Source organism: Camellia sinensis, chromosome 2 (assembly GCF_055761805.1).
Source record: "Camellia sinensis isolate YWXY chromosome 2, ASM5576180v1, whole genome shotgun sequence".
NCBI lineage: Eukaryota > Viridiplantae > Streptophyta > Magnoliopsida > Ericales > Theaceae > Camellia > Camellia sinensis.
Genome location: NC_138962.1, coordinates 192,467,682 through 192,493,432, shown reverse-complemented (window position 1 = coordinate 192,493,432; position 25,751 = coordinate 192,467,682).

Genomic DNA, 25,751 nt, shown 5'->3' with positions numbered 1-25,751 from the left:
AAGTCCGCCCAAATTAACTTCGGACTTTTAAAATTTTTATCCAAATTCATATCGAATTCAAAAATATCTTATCTAAACTCTAAAAAAATTTGTGCTAAGCACAAGTTGATCAAGTTGAACTCGTCCAAATTTGCACCCCTACCTTACCGTTACCTTCCCACATCTACCTATACCTACATACCACCACCACCACCACCTTCCCTTCCAAGACTACATCCACTCTCTCCCATTACTACCACCATCACATACTCACAAGAAACCCACCCATTTGAAAACACTCTCGGCATAAAATATTACCACCAAAAAGCTGAAACTATAACTTAATAAATGTATTCAAAACAATTTGGGGGCAACTATTAACCATAAAACCAATCAAAGGCATTTGAACAATTTGAGGGCAAGTAATAACCAAAACCAAATAAAGGCACTAAATTGAAGAATGGTTTTTATAAAATAAAAAAAATCTGAATTGAATAGCAAAAACGAAGCTTTTGGGCTTGGCACAATTAGGTATAACAACAAACAATTGGTAGGCATGAGTAAGGTCAAGAAGAGAAGTTGATGAAATAGAGGAAGTTGCGACCATTATTTAATAAAGCATGTTACTTAAAAGACAACTTAAGAGGGGGGTGAATTAGGTTTTTACAATTAAAAATTAATAATATCCTAATAAAAATTATGACTAGCACAATAGATAAATATAGTTAATGAAATAAAAATAATTAAAACAAGTGTTCTAACAACTATGTCAGTTAATGATTTTAGCACAGTGAAAATGTGAAATATAGTTACAACAATTTAAATAAAATAAAGAGATAAGGGAGAGAAAGGCAAACAAATTTATAGTGGTTCAGTTTCAACTCGGCCTACGTCCACTCCTCAAGCTTCACTTGAGATTTGCTACTATGTTCTAGCTTCACGGGGGTGCTAGCAACCTCTTTACAAATAGAGCAATCCTCTACGGATTTTACATAAAATTTTTAAGTCAAGAATACTGAGTGTACTACACTCTTACAAGGTTGAAAAGAAAGTGTTTTTGCTTTTACAGAAAGCTACAAGAATTATCTCTCAAAGATAGATATAAAAATAAAGCTTTGGTTTTTCTGTAAACCTCACACAAGAAAGATGAGCTTAAAGCTATAAGGCTCAGTGTATAATTTTTGAGAGAGGATATAAACAAAAATTGAAGAATACTTCTCAGAGAATTTTTCAGAGAATAGATGTGAGTGATTATAGATCAAAAAATATTTTCAGGTTTTTTTTTTTGTCACATGTTTTACATTAGAGGCTTTGGTATATATAATGAAAATTATAGCCGTTTAGAGCCGTTGTAGTCATCATTACTAATTTGAATATCTTCCACTTGAACCTTTTGAACCTTTTGACATATTCATTTGAATTTATAGCCGTTGTACTCCATTATTACTAATTTGAATATCTTCCACTTGAACCTTTTGAATCTTTTGAACTATTCATTTGAATTTATAGCCGTTGTAACTCCATTATTACTAATTTGAATATCTTTCCGTCCATCATTACAAATTTGAATATCTTCCACTTGAATGTTTTGAACCTTTTGAATTATTCATTTGAATTTATAGCCGTTGTAACTCCATCATTACTAATTTGAATATATTTCCCTCCATCATTACAAATTTAAATATCTTCCACTTGAATCTTTTGAACCTTTTGAATTCCTGATTTAATCAAATATTAAATACATTCTAACAATATTTAGGATAAATGCTTAGGTGAGAAATAATGGGACAAAATAAATTTTGATTCTATTTTTCTCTTTCAAATAAATTAAAACATAATTAAATAAATCATCAAAATAAATTTTGGATTCTATTTTTCTCTTTCAAATAAATTAAAACATAATTAAATAAATCATCAAAATAAATAAGTCTAACAATCTCTTCCTTTTTGATGATGGCACACAATGATGTTTTGATTTGATTTGGGAGTAAGAAAGGCTCCCCCTCAAGTCATACTCCCTGAATTCATTTCTAAATACATAAGTTAGCACATGTATAACAAATAAGCTTTAATCAACAACATGATATAAGATTTAAGCTATTAAGATATCAAACTATAAATACATAACATCATATGATTTCTCCCCCTGTGACATTATTAAAAGGAAATTATGGCTCAGAATCTGGAGGAGGAGGAAAATGATAGTGATAAGACATCAAAAATAGATAATCAAAAAATATATATATGTTTGATTTGCGCGCCTCTCTCATGCCCATCGAAAATCGCGTCTCTCTTTTTCCGTCGATAAACGCGTTTGACACGCGGCCTCGCTTTTGCGTCCATCGACCGACAAAAGCGAGACGGGTCAATTAGCTGCCTCGGCTCTCTCTCCCTCTTGTCTTCTTCTCCTTCGTCTTCTTCTTAAGCTCTCTCTTCGCCTTCTTCTTAATCACACACTCTTCTATTTTCTACTTCACCATTCGCTTCTATCTCTTCTTCACCACTCTTGTCTCTTCTATTTCTCTACAACTCATTTTTTTTACACCTTGCACCTCGAAACCATGGCTTCCTCATCCCGTCCCCTCACTCTATTTCCGGACCTGAACGATCCTGTAAGCGTTGCTAGGCCGAGTGCCCCGACTCCTACTCTTCCTGTCATTCCTCTTCCTAACCTTCCTATGATGTCGATTGAGCAAGTCATGGCAGCTTAATCAGACATTGAAGCCAATCATTTCACACTGACGTCCTGTATGGAGACGGTGACTGCAGTCACAAAATTGGCTCACCGACTGCAAACCAAGACGAGTGAGTTCCATCAGGTCAACGTCCAACTCTCTCTGCTTCAGCACATGTACAAGGATGCGCGAGCAGAAATAGGCGCACTAAAGGCCGAAAATAAAGAGCTTAAACGAAAGACCACCTCTATGGCCCGATTTGGAGCAACGTCGTTCTTGGCCTTTGATAGTCAGCGGGGAGTCGTTACGCTTGACGAAAGCATGGGGGCAGGGGCGTCAAGGGTCGCCTAAGGTGATAAAAAGAAGAAGAAAACTATGGAAGAGGCAAGTAAGTAAGATCGGCGTATGACCGGAAAAAAAAAATGAAGGGTTATTTGTTTGTTTGTTTGTTTGTTTTTTTTTTTTTAATGTTTATTTTGATCGGCGTGTGGCCGTAAAGAAAATGAATGATGTGTTTTTTTTTTTTTTTTTGTTTATGTAAAAATTTTTATTTTAATTTGTTTTTGTTTTTATGTTTAAGTACTGAAAAATGAAATTAAAAAGTAAAAAAAAAATTAAGCCCAAACAAAAAATAATAATGAAAAAAATAAAATAAAAGAAATTAAGCCTAATAGCAAAATAAAAAAATAAAATAAAATAATACTAGCAAAAATTAAACTTAATGGGACGTTGGTGTTACTGGAATTGTAATGCAAAAAAAAAAATATCATGAGGGTTTTAAAAAAAAATTAATGTATGCAAAGTTAATTTTACCTCAAGATGCAGAACCCAAAAAAAATTACACAGTTGAGAATAACAAACTGTTAAAGAGAATAAATATGTGAAGGACTTGAGAGCATTCAACTGACATAAATGTTTCCATATCAATGTAGCAATACACATATATCATTTTAACAAAAATTCAAGTTTCATAGTCATAACAAAACTTTTTAAGTAGAAATCGACATTCCAAGCTCGCCACGAATAAAATTGAAGCGATCCTCGCCTAGGGATTTTGTGAAAATATCCGCCAATTGCTTGTCGGTGTTTATAAATTCAAGTACAATATCCCCTTTTTGAACATGATCTCTTAAAAAATGATGTCGAATTTCAATATGTTTTGTTCGTGAGTGTTGAACCGAATTTTTGCTTAAATTGATAGCACTAGTATTATCACATTTAATAGGGATATGATCATAATGCAAATCAAAGTCCTCCAATTGTTGTTTCATCCATAGTATTTGGGCACAACAACTTTCGGAAGCTATATATTCAGCTTCGGGTGTTGATAAAGCAGCAGAATTTTGCTTTTTGTTAAACCAAGATACTAATGAGTTACTAAGAAAGTGACAAGTGCCACTGCTGCTTTTTCTATCAAGTTTACATCCGGTAAAGTCGACATCCGAGTAACTAATTAAATCAAATGCAACATCTCTAGGATAAAACAGTCCCAAATTTTGAGTGCCAACAGGATATCTAAAAATTCTTTTAATAGCACTGAGATGTGATTCCTTAGGATTTGATTGATATCTAGCACACATACAAACACTAAACATAATATCGAGTCTACGTGCAGTTAAATAAAGAAGTGAGCCGATCATACCTCAATATTTTGTTTGATCAATGGACTTACCTTTTTCAACCTTGTCTAACTTAATGGATGTGCTCATAGGTGTTCCAGCTATTTTTGAGTCATACATACCAAACTTTTTGAGTAGTTCTTTTGTGTACTTAGCTTGGTTGATAAAAATTCCTTCCTTACATTGTTTGATTTGAAACCCAAGGAAATAATTTAGCTCCCCCATCATACTCATCTGAAACTCACCTTGCATACACTTAGCAAATTCCTTACACAAGGTTTCATTAGTAGCACCAAATATAATGTCATCCACATATATTTGAATAATAAGTAAATCATCATTTTTAGTTTTAACAAAAAGTGTTGTGTCAATCGTTCCTCTAAAAAAACTATTTTCAATCAAAAATTTACTTAATCGTTCATACCATGCACGAGGTGCTTGTTTCAAACCATATAAAGCTTTTGATAGTTTAAAAACATGATTTGGAAAAGCATGATCTTCAAAACCTGGGGATTGTTTAACATAAACTTCTTCATTTATAAAACCATTAAGAAAGGCACTTTTTACATCCATTTGATAAAGTTTGAAATCTCTAAAACATGCAAATGCAAGTAACATGCGAATGGCTTATAATCTAGCAACCGGAGCAAAGGTTTCATCGAAATCAATACCTTCTTCTTGATTGTATCCTTGTGCAACAAGTCTAGCCGTGTTTCTTATAATTGTGCCGGATTCATCAAGCTTGTTTCGAAAGATCCATTTGGTACCGATAATGGTATGATCTTTAGGTTTTGACACAAGTTTCCACACTTTGTTTCTCTCAAATTGGTTAAGGTCTTCATGCATAGCTATCATCCAATGTTCATCGAATTCGGCTTTTTGAAAGTTTTTAAGCTTAATCTATGAAAGAAAAGCCAAGTTACTACAAATGTTTCTAAGCGAAAAGCGAGTTTCAATACCTTTTGTAGGGTCACCTAGGATTAAATCCTTAGGGTGATTATGAACAAACTTCCATTCTCTTGGCAAATCATCATTGTTTCCTCATTCTTCTTGATATGGAAGAATAGGTTGTTCAATCTCTTTATTCAACTTACATGGTTGGTTCTCTTCTTTGTAGATACTTGAATCTTCTACATTTGGTTCTAAATCTATATTATCACTAACAATTTACTTTTGAGCATAGATATTAGTTTCATCAAATGCCACATGTATAGATTCTTCCACAACAAGAGTTCTTTTATTAAAAACACGATAAGCTTTGCTAGTTAAGGAGTAGCCAAGAAAAATTGCTTCATCAAATTTTGAATCAAATTTACCTAAGTTATCCTTACCATTATTATGCATAAAACATTTACAACAAAAAACATGCAAGTGACTAATGTTGGACTTTCTATCATGCCAAAGTTCATAAGGAGTCTTTTTGAGAATAGGTCTAATTAATGCATGGTGGGTCGTTGAACACACCAAAATTAAATACTAAACTATACCAAATTCAATCAGAATAATGGCAAGTCCAGGTATCGATCCACAAGGACTATTGTGAAATTAAACTAATTTAATTGTTAAATTGCTAAATTAATTTTGATAAAAAGATTGAATGATCATAACCTAATTTAATAACAAATAAATTAAACTAAGGAATTAAATTATCAATAATAAATGAAATTGGATTTACTGAATTGGGGAAAAATCCTAGGGTAGAGAATTCACCACTAACCACATAATTAGGGTTTCCAATTGAAATTAATTATGCTATGGTTTGAACGGATTAATGCTTCGCAACTACAAGCTCAAAGCATTTAACAAGAAGATCATCGCATTCAATGTACGAGCACGAACCATCTCAAGTAATACGAATCGTTCCCTCTAAACTAGGGTAGTGATACGACTCGTTCCTTGTAGCATGGTTCGTCCCATACCTTGAATGTGAAGGAATAGAAAACTCATGTATGGATAATATTCAACAATCACAGAAAGTCAAATATTCGAAGAGATAATGAAAAATATAATAAAGAAACTTCTAAATCACCATACAAATGTTCAAACCTTTACATAATTTAAAATAAAAAAGAAAACAAAATAATTACATGACTAGGGTTTCATCAAAACCCTAGAAAAAGAGACTAGCCACTCATAGAGGAGTGGAAGGAGGTAGATAGAGAGGGAACCACCATGGGAGACATCTTGGAGCTTTTGTTTCTCTTCCTTTCCAAACCCTAGCCTCTCCCTTTAGCTCAAAACAACTTCCGAACCCTAATCCAGCCTTTTACTTCCTTTTTTTATACTTCCAATCTCGTCCAAATAGGTTTAAAACATCGGTTTGACTTTCCCAGAAAAAGTCAACGCACGTGCGGGAAAGTCAACTCTGTCCAAATTCTATCTTTTTGCCCATTTTATGCTCCGACGATGTACAACATGATTGACACTCAACACACATAAAGTATACAGTTTAACCAACAAGTGAAATTAAGAGATTCTAATTAACGGTCTCAATGATGTACATTTTAACCTTAATCAATGCACGATTTAAAATATAGCATGCGGTGTGAACGGCTTCGGCCCAAAAATATTTAGGAAGATTATTTTCGCAAAGTATTGTTCTACTCATCTCTTCTAAAGTTCTATTCTTCCTTTTTACTACACCATTTTGTTGAGGAGTTCTAGGTGCTGAAAAATTATGTCCAATACCATACTCATCACAAAACAATTAAAATTTCTCATTTTCAAGTTCTCTACCATAGTCGGTTCGAATATTAGTAATAAGAAAGCCTTTTCATTTTGAATTCTACGATAGATTTTTGTGAAAGAAGAAAATGTTTCATCTTTGTGTGCTAGAAACATAACCCATGTAAATCTTGAATAATCATTAACAATAACAAGACAATAACATTTACCACCTAGACTAGATGTCCTTGAGGGACCAAATAAATCCATATGCAATAGTTATAAAGGTCTAGTTGTGGAAATATGAGATTTTGATTTAAATGATGTTTTAGTTTGTTTTCCTTGTTGACAAGCACTACAAAGATGATCTTTTTCAAATTTAATTTTTGGAAGTCCAATGACTAAATCCTTTCTCAAAAGTTTAGCAATTACATCCATATGAGCATGACCAAGTCTTCTATGCCATAACCAACTATTTTCATTATTAACATATAAACATTTAACATCACTAGCATAGTTATCATTAAGATGAAAAACATAAACATTATCATGGTGATTACCAACGAATAAAGCTTTATGATTATTTGTGCTTTCAATTGTGCAATGTGATTTATCAAAAATAACTCGATTACCTTTATCACATAATTGACTAATACTAAGTAGGTTATGCTTAAGTCCATCAACAAGTAAAACATTTTCAATAAAAGAGTTAGGAGAAATTTCGATGCTACCAATGCCGGTGATTTTTCCTTTCTTGTTGTCTCCAAAAGTAACAAATCCTCTATCTTTCGATGATAATTTAGTAAAGAATGATTTATCTCCGGTCATGTATCTGGAACATCCACTATCAAGGTACCACTTTCCTTCTTTAGCTTTGGACTTAAAGCAAACCTACAAGATGATAATCAAGTGTTGGCTTTTGGTACCCATAGTTTCTTGGGTCCTTCTTGGTTAATTTTGTTAGATTCCTTAATAATCCAAATCTTTTTAATTCTCATGTTTATATTCTTTTTGAATGGACAATAAGATATATAATGGCCTTTCTTTCTACAATAATGACAAGTAATATGAGGGTGTGTCATGAGAGGTGCGTTTTCAAAAATTGTATTGAGATTATTTTGTTTCTTAATAGGATCATATCCAATACCCGCTTTATGAAAAACACATCTTTGATTTCCAAGAAGCATGTTGAGATTATCTCTACCTTTTACAAAATTTTCAAGTGTTTTTGTTAAATTATCAACATTATTTTTTAAAGTAGTTTTCTCATTAGAGATAGTATCAGAATCATTTTTCAAAATAATTTTTTCTTTCTTTAATTCTTCTACATTAATAGATAAAGATGCAACAGATTTCTTTAATACATTATTTTTGGCACAAACTTTTCTAAATTGATTTGATAGTTCATGGAATGCACTTTCAAGTTCTTCATAAAGAGTAGTTACCTCATTTTGAGTAGAGTCTTCATTTTCAAGAGCCATGAGACATAAGTTGGCTACATCATTTTTAATTTCATCACTTGAGCTTTCATCTTCACTTTCTCCCCAAGCTGCTACCATGGCCTTTTTGTTTCTTTTGTAGTCTTTTCCATGATTCTTCAATTTTGGACATTCTATCTTCATATGTCCAGGATTTTTGCACTCATAGCAAATAATAGGCTCTTTTTTGTTATCTTTGTTGTACTGTTTCTTGAAAGGTCTTCTTCTTCCATAATTGTTTTTCTTGAAGTGCTTTTTGAGATTTCTACTAAACATGGCATAGCTTTCATCCTCACTTGAGTTTTCATGTTCTTCTTCATTTGATGAGGCTTTGAATACAATTCCACTTTTCTTTTTGCTTTTAACATCCTCATGTCCTTTCATGGTGATCTCATGAGTCATAAGGAAACCCATAAGCTCATCCAATCCAAGTGTGGAGAGATCTTTGGCTTCTATAATGGCGGTGACCTTTGCTTCCCAATTCTTTAGTAAACACCTAAGAATTTTTCTTACCAACTCACTGTTAGTATAAGTTTTGCCCAGAGATTTCAAAGAGTTTATAATTTCAATAAATCTAGTAAACATACTTGAAATAGATTCATCAGAGTTCATTTTAAACAATTCATAACTATGAACAAGCATATCAATACGAGATTCCTTTACTTGGTTTGTACCTTCATACGTTACCTCAAGTTTGTCCCAAATTTCTTTTGCCGAATCACAACTTGAAATTCTATTATACTCCTTAGAGTCTAATCCACAAACAAGGGTGAGTTTGGCTTTAGCATTGGCTTGCAATAATTTATGATCTCTCTCATCACATTCATCTTCAGTTTTAGGTACACTAATATTGTTAACTAATTTGGTAGGAATTTTTGGACCTTTGGTGACAATAATCCGCATGACATAATCAGTGGCTTGTAGGTATAGAGTCATCTTATCCTTCCAATGACTATAGTTATTTCCGTCAAACAGTGGTGGCCTATTTGTGGCTTGTCCTTCAGCTAAGGTTGCCATTGAGCGAAACTCCTAGATGGTTAAATCTAAAACAAGAGTCCAGGCTCTGATACCAATTGTTACCCAAAAGACAACCTAAGAGGGGGGTGAATTAGGTTTTTACAATTAAAAATTAATAATATCCTAATAAAAATTATGACTAGTACAATAGATAAATATAGTTAATGAAATAAAAATAATTAAAACAAGTGTTCTAACAACTATGTCAGTTAATGATTTTAGCACAGTAAAAATGTGAAATATAGTTACAACAATTTAAATAAAATAAAGAGATAAGGGAGAGAAAGGCAAACAAATTTATCTTGGTTCGGCTTCAACTCGGCCTATGTCCACTCCTCAAGCTTCACTTGAGATTTTCTACTATGCTCTAGCTTCGCGAGGGTGCTGGCAACCTCTTTACAAATGGAGCAATCCTCCACGGATTTAACACAGACTTTCTAAGTCAAGAATACTGAGTGTACTACACTCTTACAAGGTTGAAAAGAAAGTGTTTTTGCTTTTACAGAAAGCTACAAGAATTATCTCTCAAAGATAGATATAAAAATGAAGCTTTGGTTTTTCTGTAAACCTCACACAAGAAAGATGGGCTTAAAGCTATAAGGCTCAGTGTATAATTTCTGAGAGAGGATATAAACAAAAATTGAAGAATACTTCTCAGAGAATTTTTCTGAGAATAGATGTGAGTGATTATAGATCAAAGAATATTTTCAGGTTTTTTTTTGTCACATGTTTTACATTAGAGGCTTTGGTATATATAATGAAAATTATAGCTGTTTATAGCCGTTGTAGTCATCATTACTAATTTGAAAATCTTCCACTTGAACCTTTTGAGCCTTTTGACCTATTCATTTGAATTTATAGCCGTTGTACTCCATCATTACTAATTTGAATATTTTTCACTTGAACCTTTTGAATCTTTTGAACTATTCATTTGAATTTATAGCCGTTGTAACTCCATCATTACTAATTTGAATATCTTTCCGTCCATCATTACAAATTTGAATATCTTCCACTTGAATCTTTTGAACCTTTTGAATTCCTGATTTAATCAAATATTAAATACATTCTAACAATATTTAGGATAAATGTTTAGGTGAAAAATAATGGGATAAAATAAATTTTGATTCTATTTTTCTCTTTCAAATAAATTAAAAAATAATTAAATAAATCATCAAAATAAATTTTGGATTTAAAATATAAGTAAATAAATCATCAAAATAAATTTTGGATTCTATTTTTCTGTTTCAAATAAATTAAAACATAATTAAATAAATCATCAAACAAATAAATCTAACAAAGAAAAATTGAGCAATCCACCATTAAATAAAGCAACTCCCTAACTGAATCACTTCCACTCTCCATTGGGTTGGTAAGTGTTGCTGGGTGATTACGATCGTTGCACAACCCATTGTTCGTGCATTGAAAAGTGAGGTGGAAAAATGAGGAGTGATATTGAGCTCATCGATATCTCTAGCAACAACGTTGGTGATGACCATCGTTTCCACAAATGGTTCTCCACTCGTCTACACCCTCTCTGCACCAGTGACCCACCTCCTTCCTCTTTTTTTTCATGGGTTATTTGGGTTTTAGGTTTGGATTTGCATTTTTAAGGTTAAAATTGGTATTTTGAAAATTTATTTATTTTTTGTTGATGTCATCAAAATTCATTTGTTGGCCTAACAAAGACTTAATGGACGGGAAAATTGTAATATGATTTGAAATCTCAAGGAATGTAGTGTAATTTTTTAAACGTCGAGAGGAATCTGTAATAAAAATATTTATTCTCAAAAATTGGGTTTGCATCATTCTCTTTCGCTTGAGAAAACTCATTTTTGAATTTCGATTACGTAAATCAATTTACCATGTATGTATTTGTTAGTATCCACTTTGTACTTAAAATTTATCTTGTCTCTTACCCCTTGAAAGAGCATTATTGAATCCAATGAAATCTTTACTACTGTTTTATTTCTTGAATGATAACTCTCGATTGTTTGCGCCACTAGTAGAAATCTATCAAAAGTCCGTTGCTCTTTGTGTCAGTCAAGTAATTTTTTAGGGCAAACGGCAAACAAAACACTAGGCCATCCATCAGAAAGCCCAAATCCATTCACGTGAAATAGGTTTGATGAAAACTCAATGCCGCGTAACATGATTGCTGACCAATGGAAATGCCGACTAGGAGCTACTAGTGTAAACGGTTGGTCCCTGTGTTGAGAAGATAAAGTGGGCCCCAGATGTCCCTTTCCAAAGGTGTAGTAGGAAACTAAGCTTTGACATTCAAGTGATGATGAAAGATAGAAATCATGTACGAAATATCTACACTAAATGGCTATATAAGGAAGAGGAAGTAAAAAAGAAAGGTATGTACTACTAACCCAAAAAACTCTCTCTCTCAAAACTCAAGAATATAATCATCCTTCTTCATCTAACTTACTCGTCGGAGTGTTAATTTGGCACCCCCATAGAAATGTTTCTTGTTTCAGGCACCGTAGCGAGGATTAAACGAAGGACTGTTTGGATTAAAAGAATATTGTGGAACCACCCTTCACAAACTTGAGATTTTCAAAAGATTGGATTTTGATGCAATATTAGAGAATATTTTTGGAGTAAGTCTATTTGTATAGAAACCAAACGGAGAATGAAACACAATCCTCTCATATAGGGTGGAGTCCACATGTATAGGATCCATATGTGAAACCTACCTCTTATAAAAAGGTGATGTCTCATTCTGTATTTGGTTTCTATGTTCCTAGCACAACTGATAAATTTGCCAATTGAACCTCTTCATTAATAGACCTATCAATAGCAACGAGGTCAGGTTTTTGGGACCCCAATGATATGAACTTGAAGCTCACTCGTAGTTGTATGGGTCGTGTATTATTGATTCCATCAATAAATAACTCCCCATCAAAGATAGACGGGTCTTCATCAAATATTGGTGGTTTATTATAATTCATAATTGGATGTAAAATAATAGTTGATGTTAATAGTCACTCAATTGTGTCATCTTGTTCAGTGACTTGGTTTTCGTGATCTTGATAATTTTTTTGATGTATGATTTTTTTCCTGATCTTTCATTATGAAAACCCAGTAAGTTATGAGAATCATCATCTGTTACCCCATTCATGAGAACCTTACGAACACCACTGCGAACCTTAGACATAACATAAGAATGATCGGAAGTTCTGATACCAACTGATGCAACAAGAAATGCGGAATACTAATCTTAGAATCTATTAATTCAAACAAGAATACTGGAAACAAGATTCTTTTATAAACTTGTTGATTCATGAAGAATACCAATACCAAGAATAAAAGCTCAACAACGATTGATTCTTAAAGAATACTCAAGGTTGGAGAAAAAAGTACAAGTAGGAAAATTTTAGGTGAGCGTTACACAACATATGGGATCGTACATAAAATTACATAAGTTTTAACGAACTTACAAAAGTGGTCTCACAAAAATGTGTAAGTTCAATACAAATTCGCATAATCACATAAGTTTTTATTGAGCTACATTCCCCCAATTTTGGACCTTGCAAATCAACTCCTAATGACATGACAAACACTTATTGGATAGTTTTTATATTTTAGTGGGGTTGCTAAGTGATGTGACTTATGACACATCACTTGTGGTTGGTTTAGAGGTCCAAAATTGGTGGTCCAAAATATTTTGTAGTTTTCATGAACTTATGCAAATTTGTGTTCAACTTATATATTTTTATGTGATCATTTATATAAATTCATGAAAATGTACGTAATTTTGTGTAAGGTTGCATAAGGTGTGTATTGCACACCGGAGCATTTCTTAAGAGAATATTTCAACTATTATAAATCATCAAAAACTTAAGAGCCCTAAGGCTTACATCAAATATTTATAATAAACTTAGTTCTTAGAGAGCAAGAAACTAATAAAACGGGAAACAAAATCAAAACTAATAAAATAGTAAAACTGCATCATATCAAATTAGGAAATTGTCATGACCTAAACTCGCCCCTAGAGGTTTAGGACGTAACCAACCAATAATCATGAAATTACTTACGGCCTTAAACAGAATTATAAAAATATATTTAAATATACGGGGCCTGTAGTGGAAGCAATAATGAAATGTGTCCATCGAGCTATGCATACATGCCATGATCAGAAACATACATATTATATCTCATATCACACTTCATATCATATGTCATAACATTTACACACATTCATTATATATATACATAACCCAAAAGCAAAACTTATAACATCATAGACTATACAAAACCCAAGCTTTTCAAGCTTGTCCAAAATAACACTAGGGCCCCGATGCAAAAGGTGTAACTTGGGTGGCTTTACAAAAAGGCTGACTCTGATGCAGTCTTTAATATGGAACTCCCTGAGGCTCACCTACATACATATAAATAAACAGAGTGAGCTGGAAGCCCAATAAGTAATCTCCATATAAGGGGTTAAATGAATGAGCCTCATGTCTTATTTAATTAATATAAAGATCTTGGCATATTTAAACTCGTTTCGAAATCACATAGTATCAAATATCGTTCATTGATCCTTTTATAGCTTACCAAAGAGCGAAGTTCATACTTTTCTTTTAATCAAATTTACAGAATGGCCTCGAGCCCAACATATAACAGAACTGCCTCAGGCCCAACATATAATAAAACGGTCTCAGGCCCAACATATATCCAAATGCCCTCAGGCCCAATCATATGTCGAAACGGCCTCAAGCCTAATCATATATCAAAAAGGCTTCGGACCCATATATCATAGTATAAACGGTTCACATTTCATATTCATATACCATATCACAATTCTTGGAACTCATTCATTTCGAATAAAACATAATGTCAGAAAAGTCACATCATTCGTGTATTAAAATAAATACATGAGAACATATCTTTACGATACTATTACCCACCGTGATTTAGGCCTTAATTAACTTACTGAATTACCATATAGGACAATCGTCAAAGATTGACTTCATACAGAACATTTGTAGCGAATCATTAGCTTATGCAAAACATCCAAGACAGATTATAGACAAATTACAGTTACTGAGGGTCAAAGTACATTTTCCTAATTTATCATAATCATTGCTCAAAAGGAAACTCATTCGTTCTTATCAAAACATTCTTTCAAAAATTTGTCATAGCATAATTACTTTGAAGATTTCAAGCATATTTTACCATTTTTGAAACACTCGTCAAGGCACATAATTTATACAAAGCATAAGTTTCACAATTCCAAAGTATTTCATATGAAAATACCATTACAAAGAAACTACTCATCGTACTTGGTCGGATGACACTCCTTAACGACTTAGCTTGCAGAAACATAATCAAGCATAACATTTCAAAACACATTGCCTTCAATTCACTTAATCGATTTATTCATTACATAACCGTTCAATCGTTCCCCCTTCTTTAATCTCTCTCAAGTGTTTAATACTAAACTTCTCTACATGTGATTCACATACAAAGCTTGTGTTAAAGATGTGCTTTAAACGGCCTTAAATATTCATGACTTAGATTAATGTTTTCTACCACAATTTCATATGTTTTGATTGAAAGTATCATGTTTACATATTTAAGGTTTAAGGAAATAGCAAGAAGCGAAAGGAAACTAAGTTAGGGTAGGAAATGGCTTGAAACGGTTAAAAATAAATAAACAGCCTTCACTAATTTGAGCATAACTATTTGTGTACTTAGAATTTTGATGTGAGACCACACCATTGGATACTAAACTTCCAGGGCTTGAATTTAGGCTCAAGAATCACTTAAAACGGAATCCGAATAAGGGAGATATACTTATTTGAAGTTACCAGGTATAAGCTGAAACAGGGCTGGCCGCACGTACACCCACTTTGACTGCACGTACACCCACTTTGACTGCTTGTGCGGTGACTGGGCCACTCGAGCGGTGGTTTAAGCAGAATGAAATTCCCTATTTTTGTTCATCTTTTGCTCATGCTGAGCCTGCGGCCGCTCATGCGGTCTAGGCAAAATCAGGCAGTCCGAAAATAGCACAAAAATGCAAACTTCCCAAAGTCATTTCCAATCCAAAATTCATAAAAAACTAACCCAAAAACATGATATACTAGCATGATACAAGTGTAATTTCACTTTAAACATATCAATCTTGCTTCAACATCAAATTCATTGACTTATCTTCTTCATACAATCATGAATGTCATACCCAAGCTCAAAATACATACAAACATGGTGAATCTTCCAACAAATCTTGGTTGTTTAAACCATCTAGAGTTTGTTTCATGGATCAATCACAAGAATGAACTCAAATCAAATAAAAATGAAGAGATTTCATGATTTTATTCAAACCCTTACACTACTCAAAACCCTAGCTCAAAACTCCAAATTTCTTCTTGATTCCATAACAAAGATAAGTTAGAGACAAAGATTATGAGTAAATTTCCATACCTTATCTTCAATCTTTGTTTCTGTAGCAAAATCCTAGCTTCCTCTCTCTCTAACCCACTCTCTAGCAAGTCTCAACAAGAATGAAGAACACAAGAGAGCTAAAGATATATAATTTAGGCTAACTAAACATTATGAATCGTAATTTTTCAAAATTTCACCGTAAGCTCTATAACTCATGCTAATCACAGATATGAAGTTGGTTTTTGTTTATCGTGCCTCTAAGGCTTTCAATTTCAATTCAAGTTATAATTGCAACAGATATTTCTACATTCAATAGATATTATTCCAAATTCACATACTCAACTTGCAAATTTATATCAAACACATAATCACATGCATAATTTAGTAGAGTGCGGGTTAGGTTATCACAGTCTTCCCCCCTTTAGGAAGTTTGATCTTCCAAACTTGCTTACCTTGTGTCGGATACAAAGCAAACATTTCAATCTTATATCATTCTCCTTTTCCCAAGTGGTTTCTTCCCCATTCAACTTTGTTATAGAAATTCAATTCAAATCTCAATCGTTTAACGGTTCACCATTTAATGATCCATCAAAATCATCCAAGGTTATTTAGAAGTCTTCAAAAATGGAATGCCAATTCCTAGATCAATCCCATGATAACAGATGCAACATTGAAGTAGTTAATCACATGATGTTTATAGTTCATATATCCCAATATCCCATAGAATCAATTGTATAGTACAATAATACTAATACATTCGTTCGTAAAACATATTAAATCCATATACTTCCACGTAGTTGAGGTTTTTGATCCCAAATAGTGTTCACATTCAGTATAATATGTTGTTAACAATTCCCCCAGCACCAGATTCAAAATACGGTGACATGGATACAACCATTCTCTAAAACCATTAAACCCATGGTATCTAAATATGTTCCCAATTAATCGGAGGTATGGGTTTATATATTGTTCATATTGGATAGTCTATTATTGGCAGTCCAATAAAGTCTTCAAAACATGTTAAGTCTTCAAAACAGATTTAAGTTCTCGGTTTATCATTTCTCTTAGTAGACATAACCTAGTCATTCATTTATAACCAATTCATAGTCCCCCCGTAACGAAATCAAATCAAATGCAGTTATATCCCATCATTCTCAAACAAAGTTTTGTCCCAAAGGTCATAATCAAATCATCTAAATAGACGAATGGGCAATCTCACAATTTGTTTTAAGTTCATCAATTCTCACAATTATATCGCAGTCCTATCGTAATGGTTTATATAATCTCATAGTCATATCGATAGGTATCATATCGTATTCAATATAACAGTTCTCAAATAAGTCCATATGTAGGCGTGCAGGTTCACAATTATGTACAGTATAGAGTTTACTATCCGGGATATTCAACCAAATCGCATAATTATCATAGAATTCTAGTTTCGATAGTCTAGTCAATAGAAATAAGTAACATAACAATCATTCCGAGCAAAGGTATATATATATATCAGTCCAAAATTAAGCAACACATAGGTAATCATTCACATCAATAAAGGTGCCTTGATTAGCATTCACTCTTGTAGTAACAAGTCTCATCATTGGTACTAATCTAGTTAAGCTAGCAGTAGGTCTATTAATATTCTGTCCAGCTTGAGGACAATTTCATCAACGTATTTTGTTAATTTTAGCACATTAGTTGTATCTTGGATTGAGTTTCGGAGTCCTCCATGGAACAGTGGTTGTTTCATTTTCTCAACCTCTTTTGTCAATACGATAATTCAGTCATCCGCTTGATGTTCTTGCATAGACGGCATTGGCATTGGAGGTAGAGGTGGCGGTTGTTGCCGTTGTTGTTGCATTCTTGTTGTCGTCCTAAACTTTCTGCCATCTCATGTACCATTTTTTCTATTCTGTCTAGTCTTGAGGAGGTTGACTTCTCTAGTTCATCCTCTCTTGTTCTCACTATTTTCTAATAGATACAAAAAGTTACACATACACATAGGCATATTCACACATAAACACATACTCTCATATTCAGATTTCACATATCTTGGGTGCACAGTTGATCATATACTTGATAGATGGTAACATGCCGAACACGTACCAAATAAATGCATACGTAACAGATGACTGCATGCTTGTCAGATATTGCTGACTGAACACTTATCAAATAAATGAACATTTAATAGATGAACGCAATCCTCAATTCCGTTCTACAAGTCTTATTGCTCAAATGGACACGTGTGTGAGATATAACTCATGCTCTGATACCACTCTGTCACAACCTAAACTCACCTCTAGAGGTTTAGGACGTAACCAGCTAGTAATCATGAAATTACCTACAGCCTCAAACGGAATTATAAAAATATATTTAAATATACGAGGCCTGTAGCGGAAGTAATTATGAAATGTATCCATTGAGCTGTGCATACATGTCATGATCAGAAACATGCATATTATATCTCACATCATACTTCATATCATATGTCATAACATTTACACACATTCATTATATATATATATATATATATGTATATAATCCAGAAGAAAAACTTATAACATCATAGACTATACAAAACCCAAGCTTCTCAAGCTTGGCCAAAACAACACTAGGGCCCTGACGTAGAGGTGCAAGTTGGGTGGCTTTACAAACAGGCTGACTCCGATGCGACCTCTAATGTGGAACTCCCTGATGCTCACCTACATACATATAAATAAACAGAGTGAGCTAGAAGCCGAATGAGTAATCTCCATATAAGGGGTTAAATGAATGAGCCTCGTGTCTTATTTAATCAATATAAAAATCTTGGCATATTTAAACTCGTTTCGAAAGCACATAGTATTAAATATCGTTCATTGATCCTTTTATAGCTTACCAAATAGCAAAGTTCATACTTTTCTTTTAATCACATTCACAGAATGGCCTCGGGTCCAACATATAACAGAACGGCCTCAGGCCCAACATATATCCAAACGGCCTCAGGCCCAATCATATGTCGAAACGGCATCGAGCCCAATCATATATCAAAATGGCCTCGAGCCCACATTTCATAGTATAAACGGTTCACATTTCATATTCATATACCATATCACAATTCTTAGAACTCATTCATTTTGAATAAACCATAATGTTAGAAAATTCACATCTTTTGTGTATCAAAATAAATACATAAGAACATATCTTTCTGATACTATTACTCACCATGATTTAGGCCTTAATTAACTTGCTGAATTACTATACAGGACAATCGTCAAAGATTGACTTCATACAGAACGTTCATAGCGAATCATTAGCTTATACAAAACGTCTAAGACGGATCATAGACAAATAACAATTACTGAGGGTCAAAGTACATTTTCCCAATTTATCATAATCGTTGCACAAAAGGAAACTCATTTGTTCTTATCAAAATATTCTTTCAAAAACTTGCCATAGCATAATTACTCCGAAGATTTCAAGCATATTTTATTATTTCGGAAATACTCGCCAAGGCACATAATTTATACAAAGCATAAGTTTCACAATTCCAAAGTATTTCATATGAAAATACCATTACAAAGAAACTACTCACCGTACTTGGTCGGATGACACTCTTTAACAACTTAGCCTGCGAAACATAATCAAGCATAACATTTCGAAACACATTGCCTTCAATTCACTCGATCGATTTATCCATTACATAACCGTTCAATCGTTCCCCCTTCTTTAATCCCTTTCAAGTATTTAATGCTAAACTTCTCTACATGTGATTCACGTACAAAGCTTGTGTTAAAGATGTGTTTTAAACGGCCCTAAATGTTCATGACTTAGATTAATGTTTCCTACCACAATTTCATATGTTTCGATTGAAAGTATCATGCTTACATATTTAAGGTTTAAGGAAATAGCAAGAAGCGAAAGGAAACTAAATTAGGGTAGGAAATGACATGAAACGGTTAAAAGAAAATAAACAACCTTCACTAATTTGAGCATATCTATTTGTGTACTAAGACTTTGGATGTGAGACCACCACCATTGCAAACTAGACTTCCAAGGCTTGAATTTAGGCTCAAGAATCACTTAAAACGGAGTCCGGATGAGGGAGACATACTTATTTGAAATTACCAGGTATAAGCTGAAACAAGGTTGGCCGCACGTGCACCCATTTTGACCGCTTATGCGGTGACTGGGCAACTCGAGCGGTGGCCTTGGCCGCTCGCGCATTGGTTTAAACAAAATGCAATTCCGCAGAGCCCGCGGCCGCTCGTGCAGTCTGGGCAAAATCAGGTAGTCCAAAAATGGCACAAAAATGCAAACTTCCCAAACTCATTTCCAACCCAAAATTCATGCAAAACTAACCCAAAAACATGATATACTAGCATGATACATGTTTAATGTCACTTTAAGCATATTAATCTTGCTTCAACATCAAATTCATTGACTCATCTTTTTCATACAATCATGAATGTCATACCTAAGCTCAAAATACATACAAACATGGTGAACCTTCCAACAAATTTTGGTTGTATAAACCATCTAGAGACAAAGATTATGAGTAAATTTTCATAACTTAGCTTCAATCTAGGGTTTGCCCCTTGTTTCTCTAGCAAAATCCTAGCTTCCTCTCTCTCTAACCCACTCTATAGCAAGTCTCAACGAGAATGAAGAACACAAGAGAGCTAAAGATATATAATTTAGGCTAATTAAACATTACAAATCGTAATTTTTCAAAATTTCACCGTAAGCTCTATAAATCATGCTAATCACAAATATGAAGTCAGTTTTTGTTTATCTCGCCTCTAAGGTTTTCAATTTCAGTACAAAGTTATAATTGCAACAGATATTCCTACGTTCAACAGATATTATTCCAAATTCACATATTCAACTTGTAAATTTATATCAAACACATAATCACATGCATAATTTAATAGAATACAAGTTGGGTTATCACAGAAACTAAATAATCAAATAATTCTATAATAATCTATACTAAATTAGAATATTCCTAGTCAAATATTAGTTTCAAAATAATAAAATAAAATATTTATTATCTAAATTTAATTTGCATTAGTTAGTCTTTCTCATTTGTTTTCAAAAATAGTTTCTGAAACACGTGTGTATCAAACATATATATATTTTTTTTAAAACGTAAACATGTTTAATATATATATATATATATATATATGTAAATTTAGTAAATTGTAAATTTTACCTCTTGTGAGGTATTTGGAAAAATAAAATGAGACCTCCAGGATATTTTTTGTTTTCAACCACTAAAACCTCACTTTTGATTCTTTTTTTGATAATAGTTTTTTTTTTTTTTTCAAGTTTCAACAATTAATATTATTTTTTTAATTTTCTAAGATTTTATAATAATAAAATTACTTTTCAAAGCCTTTAGAAAATCTCATAAAAAGTAAAAACAAAAAAAATCAAATAAAAAAATTATAAACTTTGAAACTAACCCCAACCCAGAAAAAAGGATAAATGCACACAAGAAATTGCAAGAGTGAAATCTACTTGTTTGAATCATTGCACTGATTTTTTTTTTTTTTAACAAAGTAAAAATTCGATATAACAATTCAATCATGTCACATATTATCATTAATCAATAATAAAACAATGAATAGGTGAGTGAATCTCAAAAATCAAATATAATCAATTTATGTATGCATAATAGGATTAATTATATCTGCATGGTAACATGAGTCTTAACCTTTGTGACTAGAGATGGCAATCTAAACCCGACCTGACGGGGGCTCGACTCCCCGACCTCGAATTGAGCGATTATTCCCCAAAAAATACTCCCGACGGACCGGAGATGGTATTCAAAAAGGAATGCCCGATGATATTCGGGTCGGGGACGGGGATACATGTCCCAACTTCGGACCCGACCTGGCCCCGGCCCGTTCAGCCTCGATGTAAAATTACCATTATACCCTGTTTATATATATATATGTGTGTTTAGGGTTTGATTGCCACACTCATACACAAACACAAACCACACAAACGCTGCTCTCTCTTTCTCTCACAGCCGTTGGGTTTCACCTCTCTCTCTCTCTCTCTCTCTTACACAACGACAGCTGCCTCTTCTCCCTCATCGCTTCTGCCATTCCATACTCTCTCTCCTCTCTTCCTTTCTCTCTCTTCACCGCAGTTGCTCGTCGTTCACACTGTCGCGATCGTCGTTCGCTGCGGCAGCTCCGCCGCATACCCTGCCATCGTCGCCAACGAAGAAGAATGGGGTTTGGTACGACTCTCTCTCTCTCTCTCTCCCCCTATCTTCTCTTTCTTTATTTCAGTTCTAAATCTAAGGCGTTTGTTTTCTCCATTTCTCAGATCTGAACCAGATGGTGAAAGAAAATGAACCAGATCTGAAGCGCTTGTATATTTTTCTGTATTTGGTTGCTAAGAAATATAGAAAGAAAATGAATTCGTTTTAGAAATTTTAGTGATGTTAATGATTGTTGTTGATGATTTTAGATTTTTTTCTAAATCTTTCTGTGCTTCTTTTCAATTTCAGATTTTTTTTTTAAAAGTTGTTGATGATTGTTGTTGATGATGATGAAACATACTGAAAATATATTATTATTTTTTCTTGTGTTGAACAAAATTTAAAAAAAAAAATGGGTCGGGGATATTTCGAGGTCGGCGAAACCCAATCCCCGTTAGGGGACAGGGGCGGGGGGTTGATGGGTTCCCCGTCGGGGATCAGGGACAGGGACGGTGACAGAAATTTTTTTACCTTCAGAGATCGAGAACGAAGAGTGTAGTTCCTGGCCCTGGCCCGGCCCGTTGCGATTCCTATTTGTGACTTTTGTTAAGGTGAGATTTGACAATAACTTCTTGTATGTCCTCTTGTCTTTTAAAAGTTTAAAAAAATTAATGCGTTTAACAATTGTTGAAAAAAATTACTTTTTTGTTATGGAAATTGTTTTTTTTTAAGTCTTCAAAATTTTGCCCTTTTTCTTGTGTAAGAAATGCCATCAAAAAGGCTAAGGGTTGGTTTGGAAAGGGGGCTGATTTTTTAATTTTTTGATTTTTTAGTTATTTTAGTTTGGATTAAAAAGTTTAATTTAGAAATGATTTTTTGGCTTTTTTGCTTTTTACTTTTTTTGTAAGAAAAAAGTATAATGATTATGCGTTAGATGTGATATTTTATTTGTTGTGACTAAAATAATTTATTTTGTCTTTTGTAATTATTTTAACCACAAACCATCTTGCCAAATGAATCCTAAAATTTCTTTAAATATTTTGGATAAAAAACCGTCCTTACACAAATCTGCAAAAAAATCTTTAAAAAGTTGCGTTTATGAAAAAAAAGTACAAGTTATTTCTTAGTCAAACCAATAATTATTTGATCAAATCAAACCATTTTTATTTTTATTTCAATTGTTTTTAGTAAAAAACCATTTTGACCATGATCCATTCAAGTAGAAAGTGCACAACTGTGTAAGGAAGAAAATGCACAGAGTTTTAATTGCTCCATTTCCCCCCAGATTTAGGTGATCTGCCCTCTCCATTACAAATTGTATTGAAAAAATTTCTTGTTTCTCGAAAAAAAGAGGATTTTTTTTCATTATATTATTTAAGAAAATTGGTGAAAAGTTCAATTTTTTTTTTTTTTTTTGAGTGTGCGTGACTTTAAGTTCAAGAATTTTTTTTTGCTTTAGTAGTATAAACAAAATTAATGAAATTGTTTGGTAAAAAAGATAAATTATAATTTTCAATGATAATTTTTCATTTTTACTCCATTATCGTCAAACTATTGGTTACCAAAAAAGTTGTTGGAGGTAGCTGACAACTACAGAAAGTGGTGGCGATATGGACAAATAGGCAGATTAAATGAACAAATAGGTGATATTGAACTGATTGATGATATGTGAACAAATAAGCAGTCAATGGGTAGATAGATATATAAGAGCATCTTCAATGGTTGTATCATTGGTCATGCCAAAATCAAAAAATGATAGCTTCATAAAATTAGTGCTCCAATGGTATGTAATTACCCTAGTCAAAAAATGGCAAAGCCAAACTTTGGGTCAAATTTGACTAAGATTTGGCAAAACCATCTTGATGCCAAATAAAGAAAAGAGAAAGTGATACGAGGGTAAAGAGCATCCAACGGCTAAAAAAAAAGGTTTAGTTGAATTTAACAAATGATTGTGCCAAAATGGCAACACTTCATTAGAGTGGTACGGTCAAAAATTGACTTTTGTGTATTGTAGCAAGTCAAAAAATGACTTTAGCAAAGCTATTTTGACTAAGACAAATATGATTTTTCAAATTATTATTGTCTTTATTATCTCAAAAGATTAAAACTTAGAGCTATTGTCCCGAAAAATTTTAAATCATATTTGTGGCTTGAGTGTTTTATTATTTAGCTTCCGTTTGAGAAGTGAGTTGACTTTTTGATTTTTTGATTTTTTTAGTTATTTTAACCTGGGGCTAAAAAGTCTAGTTTGGGAATAATTTTTTAACTTTTTGACTTTTTAGTGATGTGTCTTCATGATAAATTACCAAACTGCCCTTCACATAATTAATACATGTGAAGGAATTGGTTCTGCTCCTCCACGTCAGTTGATGGCGTGGACCACAATTGATTTTTATTTTTTTATTTTTTTTTTCTCTGTTGGGTTTGGATTTGGCCTTCTTTTATGTTGGTTTTTTTTAAATTTATTTTTTTTGTCATTTTTCTTTTTTTATACATTAATTAGTTCTTGTTCTTTAATTTATGTTATTTTTCTTTTCTTTTTTTATTTGTATATAATAACTTTTTTTTATTTTTCAAAAATAAGTTTTCATGTGTTTTATTTATTTCTAAATTACGTCGCGAATGGTAATTTATGTTTTTATGTTTTTTTTTAAAATATTTTTGAATGAGGCGAATTTTTCTCATTATTTTTTTTAAATTTACGTTTTTGTCATTCTTTAATTTGTACACATTAATTTGTTTTTATATTTCAAAAAATAGATTTTCATGTATTTTATTTATTTGTAAATTACATGGCACATGGTCATTTCTGTTTTTCTTTTTCTTTTTAGATGAGGCGTATTTTTGTAGTTCTTTTTTTTTTTGGAATTTACGTTTTTGTAATTTTTTAAATATTTTTAAATATTTTTGAATGAGGCGTATTTTTTTTAATAATTTATGTATTTTAAGTTTTTTTTTTTAAATGGTTTTTTCATGTGTTTTTTTTATTATTTTAATTTTAATTTTTTTTTTCATTTTCTGTGAAATGATAAAAAGTGAGGTTTTATTTTATTGTCCTGTGTATTTTAAATAATTTAATTTTAATTCAATTTTAAATATTTATTTTAATTTTAATTTTAATTTTATTTTAATTTTTATTTTATTTTAAATATTTAAATAATGTAAATAATCTAAAAAATTTAATAAACAAAAATTTATAATAAATATTCAAAAAATTTAAATAATTTAAATATTCAAAAAATTATTTTAACAAAAAAATTTAAATAATTTAAATATTCAAATAATTGAAATAATTTAAAATGTTAATATTTTAAATTTAAAAACAACTCTACACTCAAATCGTAACCAAACACATAAAATAAAACTCAATTAATAAATTATTTTTAAAATTCATAACCAAACACATAACTCGAAACTCCATGCTACTTTCACAATTCTACACTCAAATCATAACCAAATACATAACAAAAAAATTAAAATATTTAAAAATATTTTTATAAATAGAGTTTGACTTTATTTTTATAAAATATTTTAACAACAAACAAAAAAATGTTTTTAATTTTTTGTTTTTCAACTTTCTTTATTTTTTTCTGGGAAAAGGTTTTTTTTGGGAAATTTTTTTTTTTTTTTTACTTTTCATATGCTGAGGCGATGCCCCTGCAAATCATGTGGGGTAGTTTCGTAAATTTAGCTGGGCATTGATTGTTGCCAAGCAAAACTCAAGTTTTTGTCT